The sequence below is a fragment of the Neovison vison genome, chromosome 1, assembly GCF_020171115.1.
Source record: "Neovison vison isolate M4711 chromosome 1, ASM_NN_V1, whole genome shotgun sequence".
Lineage (NCBI taxonomy): Eukaryota > Metazoa > Chordata > Mammalia > Carnivora > Mustelidae > Neogale > Neogale vison.
Genome location: NC_058091.1, coordinates 217,085,450 through 217,092,662, shown reverse-complemented (window position 1 = coordinate 217,092,662; position 7,213 = coordinate 217,085,450). Strand labels below are relative to the sequence as shown.

Below are 7,213 nucleotides of genomic sequence, written 5' to 3'. Positions count from 1 at the left end.
CCAGAACTCCAAGATCATGACCTAAGCCAAAATCAAGAGTGAGACGCTTAACCAGCTGAGCCACACATGCACCCATACAGTAGCCTATTCTTAACATAGATAATTCTAGTCATGGAGTCTTGTTTCTCCATGCTGATGGGTAGTAGACACTTCTGTAAGAGTCTAGTTCTGCAGTATTACCCTGGGACTCGTTTCTGATGGTCTAGGCTAAAGCCCACTCTTCCAGCCCATTAAATAATTTTCTAAGCACCAATTCCCTAAATTAAATCTCTATACCCTTAAAATAATTAGATCTATTTACTGCAACTGAATGCAGACTGAATGCAACAATTAGTAAAGACACAAAATTTTCCCAAATTATCTATACTATTTCTTTTTTTTTTTTTTAAAGATTTTATTTTATTTATTTGACAGAGAGAGATTACAAGTAGGCAGAGAGGCAGGCAGAGAGAGAAGGAGGAGGAAGCAGGCTCCCTGCCGAGCAGAGAGCCTGACGAGGGACTCAATCCCAGGACCCCGAGATCATGACCTGAGCTGAAGGCAGCGGCTTAACCCACTGAGCCACCCAGGCGCCCCTATCTATACTATTTCAACAAAATTTTAGAATAATTTGAAAAAACCTAACATGTATATGAGATAGAAGTCTCGAATATGTCAACTTTAAAAATTAAAAAAAGGGGCGCCTGGGTGGTTCGGTGAGTTAAGGTTCTGCCTTCGGCTCAGGTCATGATCTCAGGGTCCTGGGATCAAGCCACACATCAGGCTCTCTGCTCAGCAGGGAGCCTGTTTAATAAATAAATAAAAGCTTAAAAAAAAAAAAAAAAGAAGAAGAATACTGGGTCTAGCTCTTCCGGGGACGGCAACCATGGACATTCAGAATGGTCTAGTGTTTGACCTACCATCATATGCTGTCCTACAGTACAACCTCTAATAAAACTAGGCTGTCCTGAATTGTTTACCTTTATATCGAGAAGGCTGGGAAAGCACCAAAATCTGCATGTGGAGTGTGCCTAGGCTAACTTCCAGGAGTTCGTGCTGTGAGATCTCAAGTGCTTATGAGGTTGTATAAAATGATAAAAACAAGTCAGCAGGGCCTGTGGTGGTTCCATGTGTGCTAAGTGTGTTCGTGACAGGATCAAGCATGCTTTCCTTATCGAGGAGCAGGAAATCATTGTGAACGCATATTAGGCAAAAGCACAGAGCCAGAATGCTAAAAAAAAAAAAAAAAAAAAAGAAGAAGCAGCAGCTTTTTTGAGTAATAAAAAAATCAAAAGGCTTTAAAAAAAAAAGAATATTGCATCTAGGGGCACTTAGGTGGTTCAGTCAGTTAAGTATCTATCTTCAGCTTGGGTTGTGATTCTGGGGTCCTGGGATCAAGCCCCATGTTGGGCTCTCTGCTCAGCAGGGAGCCTGCTTCTCCCTCTCCCTCTGACTGCCACTCCACCTTCTTGTTCCATCAAATAAATAAATCTTAAAAAAAAAAAAGAATAATGAGTCTATCACCCAAATGCAAACAATTAAATAATTATTTCCGGATTTTTTTTTCACTCTTTTTTATATCTGTGACAAATGATACAGGAATATACAAAATGAAACCCCATCCAGGTTTGAAATTTGGACAGTTTTGTTGACCAAATTAAGTTACTAATTATATGTTGGTCTTTCAATTATTTTCTACCCTGACTTGTTTTGCTTAAAAAACAAAAAATAAAAAGTAATACACGAGCAGTGTCAGTATCTGACAAATGAACACTGGGTATCCTGAGAGTAAATCTAAAGGATGTAGACTTCCAGGAAACCCACCAGCCAACGGAATGAAATACCCCAGGGGGGTTGTAATGGCCCTGGTTAGCATTGATTTGAGCTTGGGGAAAAGATAAGGCACTGAAACAAGAAACTGAGTCAGTTACAATTTGGTAGTCACCAAGTTATCCCATAGTTTAAATTTTAAAATGCCTATAGATTTGGTTTCTGCAGAGCAAATGAAAGCTTCAAAAGAATTTTCCCCAATAAACTGCACAACACTCTTAAAAGGCACTCAAATATAACCTAAAATAGAAAGGGCAAAACCACTTTTTTTTTAAATTAAAAAAAAATCATGTTGAATTAAGGACACTGTGAAAATCTTACTGGAGGTTGCTTAGTTTATAAGCAGAGAGAGGATATTAGGCTGGACTCTTTGTCTCTATAAACTTGGCACAGTGATTTATTATAGCAGCTAACTTCTACGGATAATTTTAAAAATCTACTAGAAAAATTTAAGCTCTGCTGGCATTCTCTGCCTGACAAGAAAGGCTGCTTCAAACTGTTTAGTGATTTACTTTTCCTTGCTAAATTTGCATTAGCCCGGGACCCCAGGACCACGACCTGAGTCAAAAGCACTCATGGGCGCCTGGGTGGCTCAGTGGGTTAAGCCACTGCCTTCGGCTCAGGTCATGATCTCAGGGTCCTGGGATCGAGTCCCGCATCGGGCTCTCTGCTCTGCAGGGAGCCTGCTTCCTCCTCTCTCTCTCTGCCTGCCTCTCTGGCTACTTGTAATCTCTCTCTGTCAAATAAATAAATAAAAAATCTTTAAAAAAAAAAAAAGCACTCTTAACCAACTGAACCATCCATGTGCCCCAATTTGAAAGATTTTATGAAGATAATAGGATTGGGGAGGATTTCACAGCCAAGAAAGGCCTTAAAAATATTTTAGTGTGGTTAAGGTAAGGCATGGTAAGGTAAACTGCTCACTAAATAGATGATCAGTAATATTTGGATAATGTAGACTTCCATGCTTTGCTTTCATGACACTCCAGGATCTTTCTACTCATATATCATCCTTGTCTGACTGCAGACAATGTATATTCTAAGAGCAACTTATTTTCAGTGTTTTTTTTCCCCACCAATTAAACATTTAAAGCTTTTTTTTTAATTATAAAAAAGTTATTGACTGCCTTGATTCCATTCTGGTCTCGAAAATACAGAGTATATTCGGTGACTGAGATTTTAAAAGATGCTTCGGGGGCACCTGGCTGACTCAGTCAGAGGAGCATGCTACTCTTGATCTCCACATCTTAGGGTGAGTTTGAACCTCACGTTAGGTATAGAGATTACAAAGAAAAATAAATAAACTTAAAAAAAAAGATGCTTTCAATAATTCCTATGACTTCAATTAATCTTTCCTTTTTAAGAATACTTTAGCACAATTTTCTTTCCCCATCTTCATACAAGTGTTTCTCTACCAGGGTTCTCTACAAAACAAAACAAAACAAGACATTGTCTGCTCCTCTTCCTCCCTTCCCCAGCACTCGACTTTCTTCCAGCATGACCTTATATAAGTTTTCTGAAATAAAATTGTTAAGATTGAATGAAAAAAAGCTGAGTATGCGTGTATTAATTTATTAACTGTTGGTGCTGTGTGGTGGGTCTATCGAGGCTCATTATATTATTTGTGCTCTGGTGCACCTGGAAGCTTTCCACAATAATGTAAGAAGGATATTCAGTCTGATATTCAAAAAATTAGGGTTAGCATTATAGATTTGGGGCCTCATCAAAATAAAGATGACAGTTAAAGCCATGGGACTGGATGAAAACACTTAGGAAGAATATAGGTAGAAAAGAATATAGAACTAAAATGTAAGCAACTCTAATATTTAGAAGTCAGAGAATTAAGATAAAGTGAAGTACACTGAGCTGCCAGTAAGAGGAAACCAGGAAGTGAGATGTTCATGAAGCCTAGAGAAGAAAATATTTCAAAAATGTGGAAGAGGCCAAGAGTGTCAAATGCCTCCTAAAGGCTAAAATAAAAACTAAGAATTTACCTTTCGGATTTGTCAAGATGGAGGTTTAGACAATTCTTCAGATAGATTTTTTGCTATAAAAGGGAACACAAAAGTTAAGTAGTGGCTGGAGGAGAACAGAGGTCAAAAAATTTTTCATTTTCTTCTGTTTTGAGATACTTGAGACTGAGGCTTATTAGTACACTGGTAGAATGACTTAGTTGAAAGGGGGAGAACAGATACAGGAGGGCTGTAATGGAACAATCAAGGACCTGAATGAAATGCACAAAAGTACAAGTAGAGGGAATAATTCTGTGTGTAACAGAAAGGAAGGCAAAATTTATAGATTCAAATATATAGAGATGGTAGAGTAATGGAGGGTAGATGAAGTGGTGTCAATCTTTACACCTTAACTCTCTAAGCTCTAGTTAGATGGCCAGTAGTGAGAAGTACTATGGGATGAACCTACCTCACAAGATTTCTGTGAGGATGCAACTGTTAGAGCCAACACTCAACATCATCCTGTAGAAATTGTTATTAAGACTCCTAGTTCAGTTCTCCATTAACTCAATAAAATTATCAATCTATCATTCTGCATTTAATAAAGTACCACAATTAAAAATAACAAAGATGGATGTAACTTAATAAGGTTGAGGGTGTCAGAAAAGGCTTTCCTGAGACATTTAAACCAAAAGCTATGTAAATTGCAGGCACTAACTTGACAAAGGTGGGGGTATTAGAAGTTTAAGGAGGTTTAGAAACAAACAAAAGGTCTATTGTGTCTATCAGTCAATGGCCAGATCACAAAGCAACTAAAACCACGGGAACATTTATCCTCTGTGATTTCCAATACCTTCTGTGGGTGAAAACAGGCTCTTAATAAACATTATGTCAAGTATGTATTTTAGTTCATGCTGAAGCCAACTCAAGTCCAACTGAGAGGCAAAAATAATTCATCGACTTTGATTAGACCATAAACTAAAAAGCAAGGAGAGCAAACAGGTTTCCCCTTCTTGCCTATTCTATTGACAGAGGTCATGTTGAATCCTTGAGTTTGTTCAGGCTAAGTAGTTAAATGTGGGAGCTAGTAATTCTTACTTACCATAGATACCATAAATTACTGTTTTGTCATCACTGACCTAAGATAGCAACTTAGTAACTTTTTTTAAAAAGATTTTATTTTATTTATTTATTTGACAGAGATCACAAGTAGTCAGAGAGGCAGGCAGAGAGAGAGGAGGAAGCAGGCTCTCCGCAGAGCAGAGAGTCCAATGCGGGGCTCGATCCCAGGACCCCAGGATCATGACCTGAGCTGAAGGCAGAGGCTTAACCCACTCAGTCATCCAGGCGCCCCAGTAACTTTTTTTGGAGTTAAAAAAATCCCTTCAATTACTTTTTTAGAAGACTGGTATATAAATATTAGCAGAATCTGAATCTCCCCTCCCCCCCTTTTTTTAGATTTTATTTATCTGACAGAGAGTACAAGCAGGGGGAGCAGCAGGCAGAGGGAGAAGCAGACTCCCTGCTGAGCATGGAGCCCATCCCAGGACCCTGAGATGATGACCTGAATAGAAGGCAGCCACTTAACGAATGAGCCACCCAGGTGCCCCAGAATCTGAATTTCTTAACCATTCACAAAACCACAGCAGAAAAATTTAAAATGTCTTTTCTATTAGAGCAACTTTCATGATTTTCAACATAGTTAAATTCTTAAAAATTAGAAAAGAACAAGACAGAAAAGTGGGAACCAAGGGAAAATAAAAAATAACCTGGGAGGGACGCCTGGGTGGCTCAGTTGGTTAAGCAGCTGCCTTCGGCTCAGGTCACGATCCCAGCATCCTGGGATGGAGTCCCACATCGGGGTCCTTGCTTGGCAGGGAGCCTGCTTCTCCCTCTGCCTCTGCCTGCCATTCTGTCTGCCTGTGCTTGCTCTCTCTCCCTCTCTCTCTCTGATAAATAAATAAAATCTTAAAAAAAAAAAAAAAAATATATATATATATATATATATATATATATATATATAATGGCCTGGGATATTTCCAGAAAACAGGTATATATAAGGTAAATCAGGTGACAGGTAAGTGGAAGAATCTTATGTTGATGTAAATGCTGAAAAAATATTGTATGACGAGAGTTTCAAATGCCCTTAGTATAACATGGTAGAAGGGGGAAAAATGTGTTCTCGAACAAAGACATACTGTCAAAAAGGGAACTATTTCTATGTATTCTGTAGTATTTCTATAGTACTGATATTGGCACAGTTGTTTTGACTTTTACAGTAACCCACGGAGCATAATAGTTCACCTTTTTCTATACTAAACCTTGACTCATATTTAAGAGGAGCAACATTGTTTTTTAAGAAAATATCAACAGTTACAATTACCCTAAAAAGCAATATGGCCGTTCTCACTATTTTCTTAGAGACCTCACATTTTAACAAATTTACACATGGAAAGTATTAAAAAAAAAATGATTAATCTTAACTGGAGGGAAATCTGCACCTACACAAATTTCCTTGCCATATAAACTGTATTTTCTCAAAGATTTCGACTCATTTTTGAATCTGCAAAGGGTTTTCATAAATAAGACCACAAAAAGGCTGGCCAGCTAGCATTCAGACTTTAAGCTTGTCTTAAAGCTTGCCCTACCAGTTGGAAAATTTAGCCTCTCTTAACACACCAGGCACAAATGCTCCTTTGACTGCATTACCGAGTTAAGGAACAGTGTTTGTTCAACTGTGAATCACTAACTGTAAAATCCATGCCAAATTACACCAAGGAGTCAATTTTTGTCTGTTTAAACAAGAGAAGTAAGGCAATTAAGTACAGGGGTCTCAGGCGTAGGTGCTACGCTTGCTGAAATTCAGATTACCCGGTTCCATCCCCAGTCCGACTGAACCCCTTTTAAGGATCGGGCCTTGGGGATACATTTTGAACGCGCTCGCCAGAAATTGTGAACCATGGTCCTGCAACCCACCAAACCACCTCATCCTGCAAAGTAGTATCAGTTTACTTCGGCAAAGTTGTGACAAAATGTTTCGGTAAAGGCCAATATGGGCCGGAAAGGAAATTCTAAAACATCCAGAGAATTGCTCCAATCTACCCCAAAAAGCGAGCTAGAGCGAGTGAAGAGATGAACACACGCGGGGCGCCCCAAGCGTTTCCGCAAATGTGAACTGCCCTTTCTTCTGAGGGTAAAGAATTTGGGGATCAGGGCCGACTTACTCAACCCTAACTGCAAAGAACCGTTCTTTCTGACCCCTCTGTGGTCTTTCCCAGGACTACACGCAGCGCCGACAGTTAAGAGCCCCTCGTGCGGCCCCAAACCGGCCCGCGCTCCTTGACAACTGTCCCAACCGGTCGGTCACAAATGCCGGAGCCTCAGGCCGCGCGTGCGCAGCGAAGCACTAACCTCGCGGCAAAGTCCGTTTCCTGACTTTGGGAGGAAGCAGC

General features: G+C 39.6%; 1 pseudogene; it reads left to right on the top strand.

Moving 5' to 3' along the window:
* The first annotated feature begins 878 nt into the window (after window positions 1–878).
* LOC122889428 lies at window positions 879–7,171 on the top strand (annotated as a pseudogene).
* The last annotated feature ends 42 nt before the right edge of the window (window positions 7,172–7,213 follow it).